This window comes from Dasypus novemcinctus, chromosome 29 (assembly GCF_030445035.2).
Source record: "Dasypus novemcinctus isolate mDasNov1 chromosome 29, mDasNov1.1.hap2, whole genome shotgun sequence".
NCBI lineage: Eukaryota > Metazoa > Chordata > Mammalia > Cingulata > Dasypodidae > Dasypus > Dasypus novemcinctus.
Window position 1 is genome coordinate 6,576,049 of NC_080701.1, and position 17,664 is coordinate 6,593,712.

The 17,664-nt window shown below is 39.5% G+C and overlaps 1 protein-coding gene across 1 annotated transcript in view; it reads right to left on the reverse strand.

Moving 5' to 3' along the window:
- Window positions 1–17,664, reverse strand: part of LOC131276523 (uncharacterized) — a 93,089-nt gene that overhangs the window by 68,055 nt on the left and 7,370 nt on the right. The window lies entirely within an intron of this gene.

A 17,664-nucleotide genomic window follows, 5' to 3' on the forward strand; every position in this document is an offset into this window, starting at 1 on the left:
TTCTTCTTCCTTTTTATCAGTAGCTAGAACTAAATGAGAGATCATATGCAATCAATGGTAATCGAGGACAAATTGAAAGGTTTGAAGTAATAATTAGAATAAGAAGGAGAAATCCTTGTGCAGGTTTAATATATTGTAGGGGTGTGAAATTATGTTGACACAGATCATCTTGAGCAGCATGGGATTTTAGAAATTCAAAACAAAAACAAAATTACCACGACCAGGAAAATACCAGAGAAAAATGTTAAGCAAGATCCGTATATACATGTACAGAGACAAAAAAAAGGATGCAAATATAGCAGGGGTGCGTACAATAATCAAAGCTTGCTTTTAATTCCTGATCAGATTATTTAAAAATAACTTCAACAGTAAATCCCAATGAAAATACACTGTGAGCTGTAATCTATTATTCAAATTGATTGGCAAAATATGTTAGGTATTAGCATGGCTAATGAACCATAAAACGCATTTGTTCTTTTATTCAAAGATGCAGCCACTGAAAATCTCGTTAAATGTATCACAGCTCTCACTAAAGGAAGGAAAACTGACATTTCTTTCTATGGACTACAAATAATTCCACAAGTGAAAAAAGAAACTTGTTTGGCACAAGATAGTTGTTTTCAAGAGGGTCACACCAACTCAAATGTTACATACCAGATTGGTATTGAGATGTCCTTAAAATAACCAGAGTTATTCAGAGCTTTCTGATGTGCTTCAGTGTAATTTTGCAGATTATTGTTGTTCCTTAATGTTTTGCCATTCAGTGAAAGCTAATTAATATTTTGCCATTTATTCTTGCATTTCACTCTAGATCGAATTTCTGGGATCTGCTTAAATTATTAATCAGCCTTCCCTGACCTAAACGTCCTCCACGTTCACCACTTTCTACCTCATTTCCTCTGCTACAAATGGAAGATTTGCATTCCCTATGGAAGCCCCTTCCTTGCCTTTGGGCCTTTGCTCATATTTTATTCGTAGAGATTGATCTAAGGTAATTCTGTCAGGGGCCTAGCACAGTGATAGCATACACACCATCCTGCTCTGCCCGACCTGAAGGGTTTCCCAGGATACAATATTCGCAGTGCTAAAATCAAGAAAACATGGGGAAAAGGAAACAGAAAAACCAGGACAAGCTGGTCACTCTAAACATACTGTTTTTGATAAATGCAAAATTCTTTCTCCCACAACTTTTTCCATACTTCCTAATTCAAACAGCCCGATAATATCCCTCCATGCCCCAGCATTCGGAATCTCCATGTTCGTGAGATCCTCTTTGCTGTTTGGTGCTGGGGCCCCTCATAAAAGCCATCCCATTGCCCGGGAGCATTTGTGTACAGCCATAGCGGTCATCCTGCCTGAATAGGATTTCTTATGGACTTGTCAACCCTGCCAGAGTGTGAAGACAGAAACAGCTCAATTTGTATAAACGTCTTAATGCATAATACCTATAAAATGGTACCAACCCCATAACACTGTTGTGAGAATCAGATGAGATAAAATGTTTAACCAAGTCACACGGCATCTTCTACCCAACTATCGTGGGTAGATCGTTTATTCCATTTAAGTCATTTTCCTACCTTGGTTTTCCATCCCATGACCCAAGAAAGTCTCCTCGTTGTGTTGTGCTCCCTTGGCTCACAGAAAGATTGCGCAGTTTCAAGGCAGCCTCTATTCATGTGGACTGGTTTCTGAAAGCCATGCTAAAGGGAAGGCTGGAAAGTGCATGGAGAAGTCATGCCAGCACTGGGGACGGGATCTGCTACATAATTTGTGTGACCCAGTGCAAGACAAAAATGTGGGGCCCCTTGTTCAAGAAGCAGGAAAGATTGCACTTTCTTTTCTTCCATGGTCTCTCACTTGACCAGTCATGGTAGGTTTGCAGGGGGGGAGTGCTGTCACTTTTTTAGAAGGTCCTGGTGATTGAACCCAGGGCCTCCTACATGGGAAGCAGACGCTCAACCACTGTAGCAGTTTGATATGGTTATGAGTTCCAAAATTAGATACTGGATTATGTCTGTAATCTGGTCTGTATCTGGCCGTGATTAAATTATGATTAGGGCTTGGACTGGGCCCCTCATTAAGGCATTTAGTCCCTACCCCTTGGTGGGTGGGGACTTTCAGATAAAAGGCAGAGGACAGAGTTGAGGGCTTTTGATGTTGAAGTTTGATGCTGAAGCCTTAAGCTGGAGCCCCAGGAAGAGGAAAGAGAAGCAAGCCTCAGGAAGAGAGGATCCCTGAACCCAGAGAGAAGCAAGACCCTGGAAGGGAGGAACCCAGGAAGCCTGAACCCGCGCAGCTGTCGGCAGCCAACTTGCTCCAACATGTGAAAATAGACTTTGGTAAGGGAAATAACATGCTTTATGGCCTGGTAACCATAAGCTCCTACCCCCAAAAAATACTCTTTATGAAAACCAACCAATTTCTGGTATTTTGCTGCAGCACCCCTTTGGCTGACTAATACAACCACTGAGCCACGCCCACGCCCCGTTTTTGTCATTTGTATTGGCTATCCAGCGTTGCTCTTCCTCAGCATCAGTATACCCCTGGGAAGTACAGGCTGGGGCACAGAATGGTGGCTGCTTCCTCTTCCCTAACCAGGCGCTGCGGTCGTGCCAACCCCTAAGACCCCTTCCCACCTGCACCCATTCCCAGGGCAGGGCAGCAGCAGTGGAGTGGAGACTGGATGCCACCTGCCCTGCACCTGCCCAGCACCTGCCCAGCACCTGCGCAGGGGAGGCAGGGAGGCCCCGGAGGCTTGTGCCTGAGTAGAGGCTCCAAACTCCAGCAGAGGATCCGTCCTCCCATCGGGCATCACGTGAGAAATACACATCCGTGGCTAAAAGTCTTAAGAAGGCCAAGCCGGCAATCGAGTAATAACATTTGGCCCGGGTGCTGAGTGCAGGGCCCCCGCAGTCACAGCGCTGGATGGAGCCTGCCCCGCCCAGGACCGGGTGGGATCTGGGCTCCTAACAGACACGGGAGCAAAAGGGAGCCGAGCCCCACCCTGGCAACGACCCTCTAAAGGGAAAAAACCCTATGGAGGTGGCATCCAGGCGTGTCCAGGGGGACTGGCTTTCTGAATTCCAAAACCATTAACAAGTTTATTCCTTACATTTTACCTGAATGGGCCAGGTAGTCCTGGAAAAATAGCCACCTGGGGACAGCTGCCTGGACACAAAGGCTCTTTCCCATGTTTTGGGTGCATGCCAGTCTCAGAGCCTTGCCCCTCTCTAGGCAGGAGAGAGTTCCATCAAAAAAAGACTGACATTTTATTGCCCCACAGTCAGACAGGAGGGGAGAGCTCAGTGCCGGATTTAATGGGACTTAATAAAACAATGCAGTGATAGTTTCATACATGTCAGGGTTTGAAAGTAATGAGTTCAGGAAGTTGCGGCTTTGTCACAAATCTTAACACCTCTGGGGAGAGGATGTAGCTCAGTGGTTGAGCACCTGCTTCCCATGCATAAGGTCCTGGGTTCTGTCCCCAGTACCTCCTAAAATAACAATAAAAAAAATTGATTTTTAACATCTCAATGTTTATATCATCACTAATATTATTCAGAGCTACCATTTATTATGTTATCACTATGCTTCGGACACTGTTCTAATACTTTCATGTTCATTAATTCATATAATCCTTATAGCAACCATGCTAAATATTTAATAGTTTCATCCCTGTTGTGCACACGGGGAAATGGATGTAGAAAGAGGTTTGTGGTTTTCCTAAGCTCACACAGCTGTTAATAGTAAAGTCAGGCTCTCATCACAAGCAGAACTTGTCACTGGAATTATTAACTTGCTTCCATTTAAAAGGAATCAAAGACCTTAACAAATGCATTTCAGTGTGTTTGATATTGGCTGCAATCAAGAATGGATGGCAGGATTAGAATATGGTTGGGGATTGAACCAAAAGACAAATGGCATTTCAAATCTTAATCTGCAAGCCTGTGGGTGTGAACCCATTTGTAAATAAGACTTTTTTTTTTGGGGGGGGGGAGGATTCTTTATCTTTTTTTTTAATATGTATATATTTTTAAAGATACTTAGAATACAAAAAATGTTACCTCAAAGGGATTCCCATAAGCCCCACTCCCCACACCTCTCAGTTTTCCCCACATTAACAACTTCTTTCATTACGTTGGTACATTCATTGCAATTGATGAACACATTTTGGAGCATTGCCACACAGCGTGGATTATAGCCTACACTGTAGTTTATACTCTCTCCCACTCAATTCTGTAGGTTATGGCAGGATATATAATGGCCTGCCTCTGGCATTGCAGTGTCATTCAGGACAATTCCAAGTCCCTAGAGTGCCCCCATTTTACACCCCTTTTCCCTCTCCCTGAATTCAGCACCTCCCATGGACACTGGAAGGACCTTTCGAAGAGGCTCTTACTAGTTGGGGTGTGGCCAAGTTGAATCAGGGTGAGTCTTAATTCATAAACTGGAGGCCTTCTAGAGAGAGGAAATTCGGATGTAGGGAGTCAGAGGATGCTGCAGAAGAGGCCGGAAGTCAGTGGAACAAGAGGAGCAGACACAGGAGAAGGCTCTCCGCGTGACCGCAGGCAGAGGCGCCAGCCAAGGAGACCGCAGCAGGCCATTACCCGAGCGCTGGAGGCGTGGAGGAAGACGCAGCTTTGCCTAAGCCTTGAGTTTGAGCTCCGAGCCTTCCAAACTATGAGCCCATAAACCCCTCTTGTTTAAGCCATCCGGCCTGGCATTTTTTTCACAGCAGCTCAGGCAAACTAAGACAAATATGGATGCTTATTTTGAAAAATTTGAATCTCATTTTGCAATTGCTTTGGTGTTTGGAAAGCTTGTGAGACACAGGAAGAGAAAATATTTTACAATTTATGAATAGAAGCTTAGAAGGAGTTGTTCCAAGTTTGAGTTCTGTCTTTACAAACCCAAACTGCCCTGTTTAAAATGGGAAATAAACATATAATGGTTTACAAAATAATACATAATTTGATTGATAAGAATGTATGCTTATGCATGAATATTCCTTATTTAGGGAGTATTTCTATTTAGCCGCGTGAGACTGGAAGAGATGCAAGTCCCCAAATTTTAAATCTGATAACTTTAATCTTGGTGGTTGTAAACTAGCATGTTAAGTGAAACAGAAATACATAATGACAGATAAAACAACATAATCTGAATTTCTCCTTTATTCCTTGCAAGCATTATATCACAGAATTTAAGGAAGAAGTTGTTGTAGTTTCCCAGCTGCTAAAACAAATACCATATAATGGCTTGTCTTAGAAAACAGGGATTTATTGGCACATGGTTTTAAGGCTAAAAGTCCAAAATTGAGGTGTCAGCAAAGCCGTGCTTTTTTCCAGAAGACTGGCATTCTGGGACTGGCTACCAGCTATCCTTGGACTTTGGTTTTTGTCCCATGGAAATGCATGTGGCGATGTCATCTTTCTTTTCCTCTGGGTTCTGTTGACTTTCGGCTTCGGGCTGCTCTCCCTGGCTTTTTCTCTCTCTGACTTTCATTCAGTATATAATGAACTCTGGTAATCTAAATTAAAGTCCAACCTGATTCAGTTGGGCTACACCTTAACTGATGTCACACCTCAAAGAGAACTAAGTTTCATTGGGTCCATATGTACCAGAACGAAGACCAAGACAAAGATCATGTTTAAATTGCAGTACAAAATTTGTGATGATGTGGAGCTGAATAGACCCCAGAAAAGTATGTTCTTAAAGGTAATCCATTCCTATGGGTGTGAACTTATTGTCAGTAGGACCTTTTCGTTTGGTTATTTCAGTTAAGGGGTGGCCGAGGGTGGGTCTTAATCCTCTTACTGGAGTCCTTTATAAGAGAATGAATTCAAACAAAGAGAAAGAAAGACAAAGAAGCAAGAAGCTGAGAGCAATGAACCCTGGGAAAGAAGGGAGAGACCGGCAGGTGCCGCCATGTGCCTAGCCATGTGGCAGAGGAGTCCAGGATCGCCGGCAGCCTGTCTTCAGGGGGAAAGCATCACCGGCCAGTGCCGTGATTTGGACATTTTTTTCTCAGCCCTCAAACTATAAGTTTGTAAGTTAATAAATTCTCATGCTTTAAGCAGAACTATTTCAGGGTATTTTGCTTTAAACAGCCTAGGAAATGCCATGGGTAAGCTTGCCTTCAAGATCCAAAATTTGGAGGCCATGTATTTTCATTTTCTACTACTGCCTAACACATTGCCACAAACTTAGTGGCTTAAGATACCTCTTTTTTTTTTTTTTCTTTAGGTACCAACTCTGGGGATTGAAACTGGGACCTCATATGTGGGAAGGTGGTTCTCAACCTCTGAACCACATCGGCTCCTCGGAGTTGCTTCTTTGTTTATTTTGCTTGGTGTTTCTTGTTTTTGGTTTTAGGAGGCACTGGGACTTCCCATCTAGGAAGCAGGCGCTCAAACGTTTGAGCCACATCCACTCCCCCCCACACACACACCTTTTTATTTTCTCGCAGTCTGTGGATCAGGAGTTGAGTCACTGGTTAGCATAAACTACCTGCTCGAGGCTTAGGCAGCTGCACTGAAGATTTCGGCCAAGCTGTGGGCCCCTCTAGGGCTTGGGGTTTTCTCTCAAGGGGCTGCAGGTATTGAACTGATGGGGAGATAGGAGGACAGTGCTCCCTGATGCCTCTCCCTCTTCTAAAGGGTCCTCTTGGCCAGGTCAGACACACCCAGGGTAATCTGCCTTTTGTTGACCAAGTCAACTGACTGGTAACCTAATTAGGGCACTTACAGGTCATCACATTCACTGGTCCTGTCCATACTCCATGGAAGGGGATTATTGAAAAAGAAGGGGCACGCCCTAGAATTCTGCCTATCCCAATGTGAGCTTGGGCTTCAGGGGACAAAACCAAGAAAGAACTTAATTACTTGATGATAATATCATTCCAATCCTTGCTGGGAACCTGTAGTTTATACCACCCAATGAATTTCCTTTTGACTAAGATTTATTTGAGTTTTCTATCAACTGCAAGCAAAAAGTGTACTAACTGACATACTTAGGGAGGTAAAATACTTGAATAAGCCTAAGAAGCGAGTTTGTGACAAAGCTGGAACAAGAATCTTTTCTTTTCCCACCATTTCTTGCTGCCTTTGGATAACTTATGTGCCTATATCTATTACATGAGAATTTACATTTGCAAGATTATTTCCTTTCAATTCTGTAGTCCACTTAAATACCATATATTCATCAATTCCGATATGAAATTTACTTTACACTTGAATACACAACTTTCCCAGATGTGCCTGCCCCTTTAGTAATTGTGAATTAACCTTTAAGAACCCTATAAGAATGTCACCAGAAAGGCTGGGGAAAGGGGAGAGTCATATAACACATTGTACTTGAGAATCTCAATACTTATTCAAAGATCAACTGCTAAATTTAAAAAAGGCTTACTCTAAGATTGCACTCAAACATTAAATTGTTATAAAGGTATTAGTATTTAGAGTCATTATTTGAAATGAAGAATCATTTATAACAAGCATAGTTACTTACTAATATGAGATTGATATATATTTAAGAGCTCATAATCTCTGATTTTCATTGGAGTGAAGCCAAGCTGAAACATGTCTTAAAATACGGCAAGGTATTTTCTGTGCCAGTTACTACATCTACATGTTTTTAAAAATACCCGAAAACTTGGCAGTTTAAAGAGAATCCAGGAAGTGTTTCTTTAAGTAGTTCTCTTTTGCAGTCCGTCGTGCAATTGAAGTCAGATGTCAGCATACAAGACTTTCAGTCTGGACCAACAACGCCAGGCATGTGGGACGGGGAGTGAGAAACCCTTAAGAGGCATCAAGTGCTGCGATGCCCGCTCTGTGATTAGTTGACAATCATTTGGTAGGAGTAAAGATTGGAAGTAAGAAATGTACCCCACTCCTGTGTTAACACTGTTTTATTCCCTGAAGTCAAATATGTTTCCTGCTATCAGTGAAAATATGGCTTGACCTCATTTCCAGCTGAAATCCCTTTATTTTAGAGGGGGAAGTAGATTAGAGTGCTGTTCTTGAAGGGACTTCCATATGCTAATCTCAGTGCCAGTATTTAGAGATCCCTTATGGATTCCTGAAACAAATTTAGAGGTAATCTTTTTTTCTCTCTCTTTATTTTTTTTAAAATGTTACATTAAAAAAATATGAGGTCTCCATGTACTCCCCACCCCCCTCGCCCCACTTCTCCCACATCAACAACCTCCTTCATCACTGTGGGAATTCATTGCATTTGGTGAATGTGTTTTGGAGCACTGCTGTGCCACATGGACAATGGTTTACCCTGTAGTTCACACTCTCCCCAGGCCACCCAATGGGCCATGGTAAGACATGCAATGTCCAGCATCTGTCCCTTCACTACCACCCAGGACAACTCCAAATCCTGAAAATGCCCCCACATCCTATCTCTTCTTCCCTCTCTCTACCCTCAGCAGCTACCGTGGCCACTTTCTCCACATCAATGCTACAATTTAACCTCATTTGGATCTGATGTCTTCTGCCAACAAATGACTTCCCAAAAGCCAACCACTAACATAAAAGATGAGGATGGCATGACTTGTTGTAATTATTTGGAGGAATTCACTTTATCTAGAAAACTATCCAGTCAATTCAGACAAAGACAGGCAGAATTTTCTAAACATTTTGACTTACAAATTTCATTCTAAACAGCTATGAATCTTTAGGTTTATAGGCTCTGACTTAGCAGATCTGGTTTTCCAATAGTGAGTTTGCTTTCGTCAAATGATAATTCTTGGTCAAATACTCATTCAGATTTTATAAGTTTCAAATAATGTGAATGAAATGCATGTGTGTGAGTGTATAGGGAAATCTCTAAAATTTAAAAATGTTAATGATTGGTGAACCTGTTATCAATGATTCAAAATATGTTTTCAATGCACTAAATGTTCAGCCACGGTGTTAATACTGTTGAATTTTATCTTCATTTCCAACATGAAACATGAAGAACACATTCCCCTTCCCACTGGAGAAGACAGTGTCAAACACCTTGACTTCAGGCTCTAGCAGTAACAGCAACACAGTTTTCAAGGCCTAATGTAATAAAGAATCCAAGAGTACTGCATGAAGTATGCAGGGATTCCAAAGTGGAGAATGAATGAGTGGTTTCTTTTACTGAAGTAGGTAGTAATAATACAAATGCATACTTCTGCAGGCTTCTATGCATGCAGGCACCATATCATTATAGGTGGGAAGATATAAGAAATACCAACTTATGTGTCATTTAAGAGCAGAGGATTAATGGTTATATTTTCAGCCTATGATATCAGAACCACAGGGTTAAATCATGGTTCCACAGTGGACTAATTCTGTACTCTTGGGCAAGGTAAGTAAAGTCTTTAAGTCTCATGGTTCACACCCATAATCTGGGGATAATTAGATTTCCAATATCAGAGTTTGGAGAAGGATAATAATGAGTAATGAGACAACCTGTTACGTGCTTGAACATAGACATGCCTGGCATATGGTAATGCTCAAAGAATGATAGTTGCTATATTTGGTATTTGTTGCTGCATGATGAACAGCTCCAAAAGGTAGTGGCTTAAAATAAGTAACATTTATTAGCTCACAGGTCTGTGAGGTGGACAGTTTGGACTGGGCTCAGCAGGATGGTTTTTCTGCTTCTCACCTGAGCTCATGCGATTAACTGCAGGAGGCTTTGGAAGTCAGCTGGTTTGAATCATCCAGCAGACTCTTCTGAACTTGTTCAGTGTTCCAAGAATGCAAGAGTCAGAGCTGCAAGGTTTCTTGTAGTTTAATCTTGTAGCCAGTCACTGCTGTTAAATCCAATTGGTCAAGAATTCAGGCCAAATTCAAACAGTAGAGAAATATACGTCACCTCTTAAAGTTGAATAGCAAAATACTGTGGCCTCTTTTTTTCAAATTACCTTATCTAGAGTTAATGCTATTCCCTGAATTGTATACAACATTTTTCATAGACTGGGTATTCAATAAATGTTTGTGACTTGATATATTTGTTCTATATTTTATGTGTGTTTATGCATAAGACTTAAAGCACAAATGTATAGCAATTCTTCTCCCATTAAGTATAATAAACAGATAGCACTGAAGAACACTAGAACTTCGAAGTGGCTCTTGAAATAGATATTGTAATTCTATTTTTTAGTAAACCAGCAAAAAGAGGTTTGTTGAAACTGAATATCTTTTTGTGATAATTTTAAGACTTAATTGAACCTGGACTACAACCCCATGTCTTTTGATTGCTTATGAAGTGCTCATTGTACTCTAGTGAAGTCATTATAAACGTGGATGTTTGGAAATTTCAAATTATACATAAGCAACAAATTAATGCAATGAACTAATCGTAAGTTACTGTTTCTGTACTGTATAAAAATATATTAACTTAATTATAAATATTCATTCTATGATGCTCCATTTTAACCCCCAGAAATGCATCACTCTGTCATCTAATTTATATGGAAAACAAACAAGTATTATTATTTTTTCAAAGGGATATCATGGATCTTTTGAGAAAATTTGTAATAAAAATGTAGAGTGTGATTTAATAGGGAAATAACTGTCTCTTCAGAAAAACTGAAAATAAAATAAAAATTACTATACAAGCAACATCGAAATACCTCAGGATGATGGATAAAGATGACATTTACAAGGTTTGGTAATGCAGAATAGTAAAGTTTATAGGAAATTAATCTAATATTGGAAGCATATAATTTTTCACAGCAGTTGAATCATAATTCAGCTGTCTCCCCTTGACAAGGTCAAAATTTACCACTAGGCACACTCAAATGCTCTAGCTGAATCACATCTTAAATCAGTTTCTGTATAATTTCATAAATAAAATGAAATTCTGTGGAAAGTATCTGTCCTTAATATATTAAAAGAGAAAACAAGAAAAACCTTGGAAACTTTATGTTCAACTAAAAGAGAAAGAAAATTGAACTATAGTTTGATACATAATTAATCAGAATTATTAGCAGCTGGGTTTCATCCATATTGCTGGGGATTCTAATGCAAAACAAAGCCAGCTGTTTCTTTCAGCATATCATCTCCATTACTGTCTTAAGAGCTATTCTGATTAAGGCTAAGATGATGTGATCACTGACATGTGCTTGCAGCTGCTCTTACATTTTAGATTTCAAAATCAGCTTATGCTGTATATTAAGGAACCTAAGTAAACTAAATTCACATCTGTGTTAATTAAATGTTTCCAGAACTAACTGGCATGCATTCACCTGTATGTAGGTATTTCTCTTCCTCCTACCCCAGTTGATACATGCTCTTTATTGAAGCTGACAATTTTAAATAGAACTTAGGTTCAATCATTATGTATTTATGCAATAATGTGGAACTTCTTATAAAGTTCAGGGCACTTAGAAAATGTGAATATGGGTCCAAGGCCAGTTATGTACTGTGCGTGTGAACTAGTGATGACATTATTTATTTAAAAATGGCATTCAATGATGCTGACAAATTCAGAATTTGTGTGCTGGGTTTATGGCAACATCCGACGTCTCAAAGCAATCCCATGATTAATTAATTCACTAATTAAAATGAGTAGATACTGAATCCTTGCCTACCAAAGTTGAGGCTTTTGATTAAATATTCACCCCTTCTCTCTACACTGTATACTCATTCAGTCTGTGGACAAAGTCAATTCTATAAATCCTGCTTTTAAACCCCAGTGGAGAGAAACATGTCCTTCTTTTGACTAGTCATGCTGAAGTATAAATGTACTAGACCCTGTTTCAAAAATTCGGTTTAAATCTGGGTGTGGTAGGCAATAGCATTTAAACAAGTATCCCAAATGACACAAGAACCATACTTGGAAAACATTCTTTTAAACACATTTTGAAGTGAGTTCTCTGGAAATAGCCATCATACTCTTCCCTGGTGCTCACTCATACACTTTTTTTTTCACTAAGAAATTGAAAGAATTATTTGGGGAATACTAAAAACAACATTGTTGAGTCGCCCAGAATAAAACCCTTTTCATTTTGACTTCTTGGTGTCCTTTGGATCCCTGAGTCTGAAAGCCATCCCTCCACCCAATAAAGATAACAAACTGGCCAACTGACACCCTATACCAAGTTCCCCACCTAAATTTCCAGACAAATGGGGTTTTAGCTCCTTCTACAATTACTAAGGAAATGCACTGGCTGATACCTTCATCTTATAAAGTGTGGCCAGAAAGATATGATGCCATACATATATCTGTCTAAAAAGTGAGGAATCAATAGATTATATAAATGATTATCAGAAAATCAATAGAGGCTAAATATATTATTGATACTTCAAAGGAAATCATTAGAAGAATTAAAATACAATAACAATATTTATCAAAAAGTGGGAGGACAAGTGACAGAAAAGTGTAGTAAGGAAGATAAATCCCCATCTCTCATATTTCTCTGGGGATAGTGGGATTGCTGGTGGGCAATCCCAGACCTGTACTATTTGATTCTTTTCCACATTCATGTATGGTTGGATGAATGGTTGGATATTCACACACTCAATGTTATTTTGACTTTTACCAATTCTGTCACATAAATGAGGTGGGACGATTCAAAGAAAACTGGAAAATACAACATGAAATTTTAAACCAAATGTTTGTTTTTCCAGAAGACCTGAGAAATAGGATCCATCATTTATTATCACACATAAAAGATTTAAAGATCGCCCCAGAGGTGATTTAGTAGTGAAAGGTTTGTTGCTATATGGCTCAACATAATAAAGTAAGAAAAATAGAAACCATGAAATAGGGAATCAAGTAAATTTTACTATTTTCAGAGGTCAGAGAAAATAATTTGTAGTGTACATTTGGGTTGGTTTGGAGCAAAAGGATATTACAATGGATTTAAGACATGAGGAAAAATTTGTAAAATTTTGAGCATTAGATCATGAGCTAGCAGAGTAGAGCTTCTGTTTATGGGTATGTGTGCATAGATAGATGATAGATAGGTAGGTAGGTAGATAATAGATAGATAGGTAGATAGATAGATAGACAGATAGATCTGAGACAAGTTGGACTTAGTTGATATTTAAGCTATATATTTCTTTTACCCTAATCAAATTTTGAGCTTTATATAATTGGATTTTTTAAAAAAACAAGAATGACTTAACATTTTCTTAGGGTATTTTATAAGGAAGTGCTAAAAAATAACCCCATATTGATGGTAATATGGCAAATAGGCATGAAGGTCAACTGAAAGAGCCTCCAATAGCTAAAGCTAAAACAATTTGAGTAACAAATTAAAACACTATTGGATTATAGCCAAAAGTATAAAATAAATATCCATGATGAGAAGTCAATTTTCCCATGGAAAATTCCAAATAACTTATATAGACCTTCCACCCTCAAGAGGTGGAGAAAAATTACCCACTTCAGTGTGAGCATCATATAGTGACTCCCCTCCAAGAGATATAGTACAGATGTGGAGGTGAAGTGTAACTTTGCAATAAAGAAACCCAACAAATACAGAGCCTGATGATCAAGGTCTATGTCAACAGTTATAAATCATGTTGACAGCATGTACCTGTGATATGGGATAATGAAAATGGCACTTCACCTCTGTGATCTTCCCGCCTGTAGCAGTTTGATATAGTTCATGAATTCCAAAAATAGATATTGGATTATGTTTGTAATCTGGTCTGTACCTGGGCATGATTAAGTTATGATTAGGGCTCTGATTGGGTCACATCATTAGGGCAAAAGGATGGCAAAGGACAGAGATGAGGTTTCTAATGTTGGAGTTTTGATGTTGTAGTTTGATGATGAAGTCTTAAGCTGGATCCCCAGGGAGAGAGACAGAACCATTCTCCTGATAGTCTACAGCTGACCTTGTGGAGAAAACAGAGGAGCTGAGCCCAGAGGAACCCAGGAAGCCTGAACCCTGGCAGATGTTGGCAGCCATCTTGCTTTAACATGTGGAAGTAGACTTTGGTGAGGGAAGTAACCTAAGCTTTATGGCCTGGTATCTGTAAGCTCCTACCCCAAATAAATACCTTTAGAAAAGCCAACAGGCTTCTGGTATTTCGTATCAATACCCCTTTGGCTGACTAATACACTCCCCAAAGCTCAACATGACAAAAGCATCAGAAGTACTAACTGAGGAACATTCTATAATGTATCTTGAGTTTATTCTTCAAAATTGTATGAGAAACTGTCATAGTAAAGAAAGTCAAAAAGAGGTGAGACCATTAAATGTAATGTAATATGTTTGGTGAACATTAGGTGAAAACTAAGAAAATTTGAATAAACTATGGACTTTTGATAATAATTTATTGGTATTGATTTGTTACATGTAAAACATGCATCATACTAATATAAGATATTAACAATAAGAAAAATCAGTTGCAATGTTTAGGGACACTCACTATAATCATCCAAATATTTCTATTTTTGTGAAACTTTTAAAAAATGAAGTCTATTTTTAAAAATTAGGAAGTATATTTCCACCCAGAAAGATGGTGTGAAATGCAAGGATAAATGGTAAATGCTTATAAATTGATATTGCCCAAGTAAAATATGCATAATAACTATATTTAATTTGCATGGTTAAAAAAACCTGATAGAACTAAAATATGTTGGATAACATTTGATTGCATATCAAGAAGGGATAATTAAATTAAGGTGATATATCTGATAAAATTAGGTATAATATGCATGATAATGTTTCAAGGGTAGTGATTAAAGAAAAAAGATTTTGAATTCCAGTACAATACAAGCAATAAAGTAAAAAAAAAAAAAATCACAGGGATAACCAAAGCAAGTAGAAGGAAGGAACAAATGGCACAAATATAAATGAAGTGGAGAATTTAAAAAAAGAAAATCAGCAAAAACAAAATTTCGTTCTTTGAAAAATATCAATAAAATTGTCAAACATTAAGCTAGACAACAAAGAAAAAAAGAGAATGATACAAATAAGTAAAATCAGAAATGAAAGGGAGCATTACTACTGAGCCCACAGAAACAAAAAGGGTTATTAAGAATACTATTATCATTTGTACTCCAACTGTAGTGAATTGGACATATGTACCCCAGAAAAACATGATCATAATCTTAATCCATTCCCATGGGTGTGAACCCATTTTATATAGGATGTTTTGATAAGGTTACATTAGTTAAGGTGTGACCCAACTGAATCAGGTTTGGTCTCAATCCTATTGTTGGAGGTCATTATAAGCAGATGAAATTCAGGCAAATAAAGAGGGCCATAAGCTGGAAGTCTACAGTACCCATAGAGGTCAGGAGAGGTGACCAGGGACACTGCAATGGGACACAGAAGCCAAGGAACAAGGCTTACCAGCAGCCAGTCCCAGAATGCCACAGTCACCTGGGAGAAAGGACCACCCTGATGATGGTTGAGTTTGGACTTCTCCTAACTCAAAATCATGAGTCAATAAATTCCCATTGTTTAAGCCTGTCCATTTGTTTTAGCAGTTGGAGAATGAAAACACCAAGAAATTATATACATAGGTGAAATGGACAAATTCCTAGAAACACATAAACTTCCTGCACATATTCAAAAAAAATAGATCTCAACAGATCCACAACAAATTAAAAATGGAAGGAGTAATGAAAAATCTGCCACCCCTCCTACCCCATCCACCCCCCCCACACACACACACACAAATCACAGGACTAGAGGGTGGCTTCACTGATAAATTTTAACAAATATTCCAAGAAGAATAAGCATCAATTGTGATTAAATTATTCCTAAAAAATGAAAAGTAGGAAACATTTCCTACACATTTTTCAAGATAAAGATAACCCAAGAAGAGAAAACTAGAAACCAATTTCCTATATGAATATAGATACAAAAATCCTCAACAACGTATGAACAAACTGAATCCAGCAACAAATTGAAAGAATTATACAACATGACCAACCAGAATTTATACAAGATGTAAAAGTGGTTAAACCTAGGAAAATCAATTCATGTAATTAATAATAAAAAGGAAATAATAAAAAAACTTATTCAACATAATGAAAGCAATATGAAAAACCCACAGCTAATATCATATTAAATGGTAAAAGACCAAAAATTTTCCTCTAAGATCAGAAGTGAGACAAGCATGCCCATCATCATGATTCTTATTCAACAATGTACTGTAATTCAAGCTAGAACAATTAGGCCAGAAAAAGAAGTAAAAGCATCCAAATTGAAAAAGAAGTAAAACTTTGCCTCCCTGCAGATGGCATGATCCTATATTTAGAAAACCCTGAGAAATTCACCAAAAAAAGACAATCAGAAAAAATAAATGGTTTCAGCACAGTGGTGGAGTACAGCATCACCTCACCAAAATCAGTTCTGTTTCCATGCAGTAATAATGAACAATCTGAGGAGGAAATCAAGAAAACAATTCCATTTACAATAGCAACTAAAAGAGTCAAATATCTAGAATATTTTAACCAAGGATGCAAAGGATTTATACTACAAAACATTGCTAAAAGAAACAAAGTAGACATGAATAAATGGAATGTGTTCATGACTTGAAAGATTAATAGTTAAAATGTTGTGGGCGCGCTGTCGTGGGTCAGCGGCTTACGGAGTCCGGGAAGCCTTCCACGGCTCGGCGGGGAGCCCCTAGGCCAAGGTTTTAGCCTAGGTTCTCCAGGTGTGGGGGACGCGCGGTAGAAACCACGGAGACAGCCTGAGCGCAGGAACAAGTCTGCTTTATTGCGGAAATACACTTGGTTATATAGGGTTGGGTAGAGGGAGGGGCAGGAGCTGGGGCGGGTTAACTACGGGGCGGTAGTGGATAGGCGGAGTTGTGCAGGCGGCTATGAGGTAGGCAGTAGCTAGGGAAGGAGGCAGATTATATATTGGCAACGTGGGCGGGACTGGCGGGAAGGACAGCAACGGCTGGAGGAAGGAGATAACAAAGGCTGGGGGAAGGGATGCAGCAACAATTGCTCCTTCTGTTTTTTAAGGGAGAGTAGATGAAAACGGAGTATCTCTGGGGAGGACGAGGGGTGAGGGGGCAGAATTGACTGGCTAAGGGCAAATGACATAGCATTTGATCAGGATGCATGTATAGCCCTTAGGGTCGGTACGCGCTAGTGCTAGATGAAATACTTAACTTGACGTTTCTTTTTGGGGTGGATAGCACTGTGGTTAACTTAACTGCAAAAATTCTCTGACGTATAGCAATAAAGGGGGGCGGAGGGTGCACCCAAGCCCTTTACGCCGAGGGAAACAAACCCGTGCCGGCGGCTAAAGTCAGGGAGTTTCACAGTAAGCAGCTTACAGGCAGGAAGTACGGTGGGAAGGGGGGCGAGGACGTGGTCGAGATTGAGGAATGGAATCAGAAGCAACGAGATGTTGGTAATGGATTTGGACAAATGAGGAGAATACACTGTCAGCATGATCTTTGGCAAGGCGGATGATTCGTTGAATGGCCCAGGGACCGACGGTGAGGCCCAGGACAATGAGCAGAACTGGGGTTAATAACGGGAGGAGATAGGGGAGGAGGGGCTGCAGGAAGCCCCAGGAACCAGCAGTTTGGGCTCGTTCAAGTCGGCGTTGGTTGAGACCTTTTTCAAGTTCTTTTAAGCTGGAGTCTACTAAACCGGTATAGTTGGCATAGACGCAGCATTCTTCTCCCAGAGCTGCACATAAGCCACCTTCTTTAAGGAGAAGGAGGTCAAGGCCTCGGCGGTTTTGCA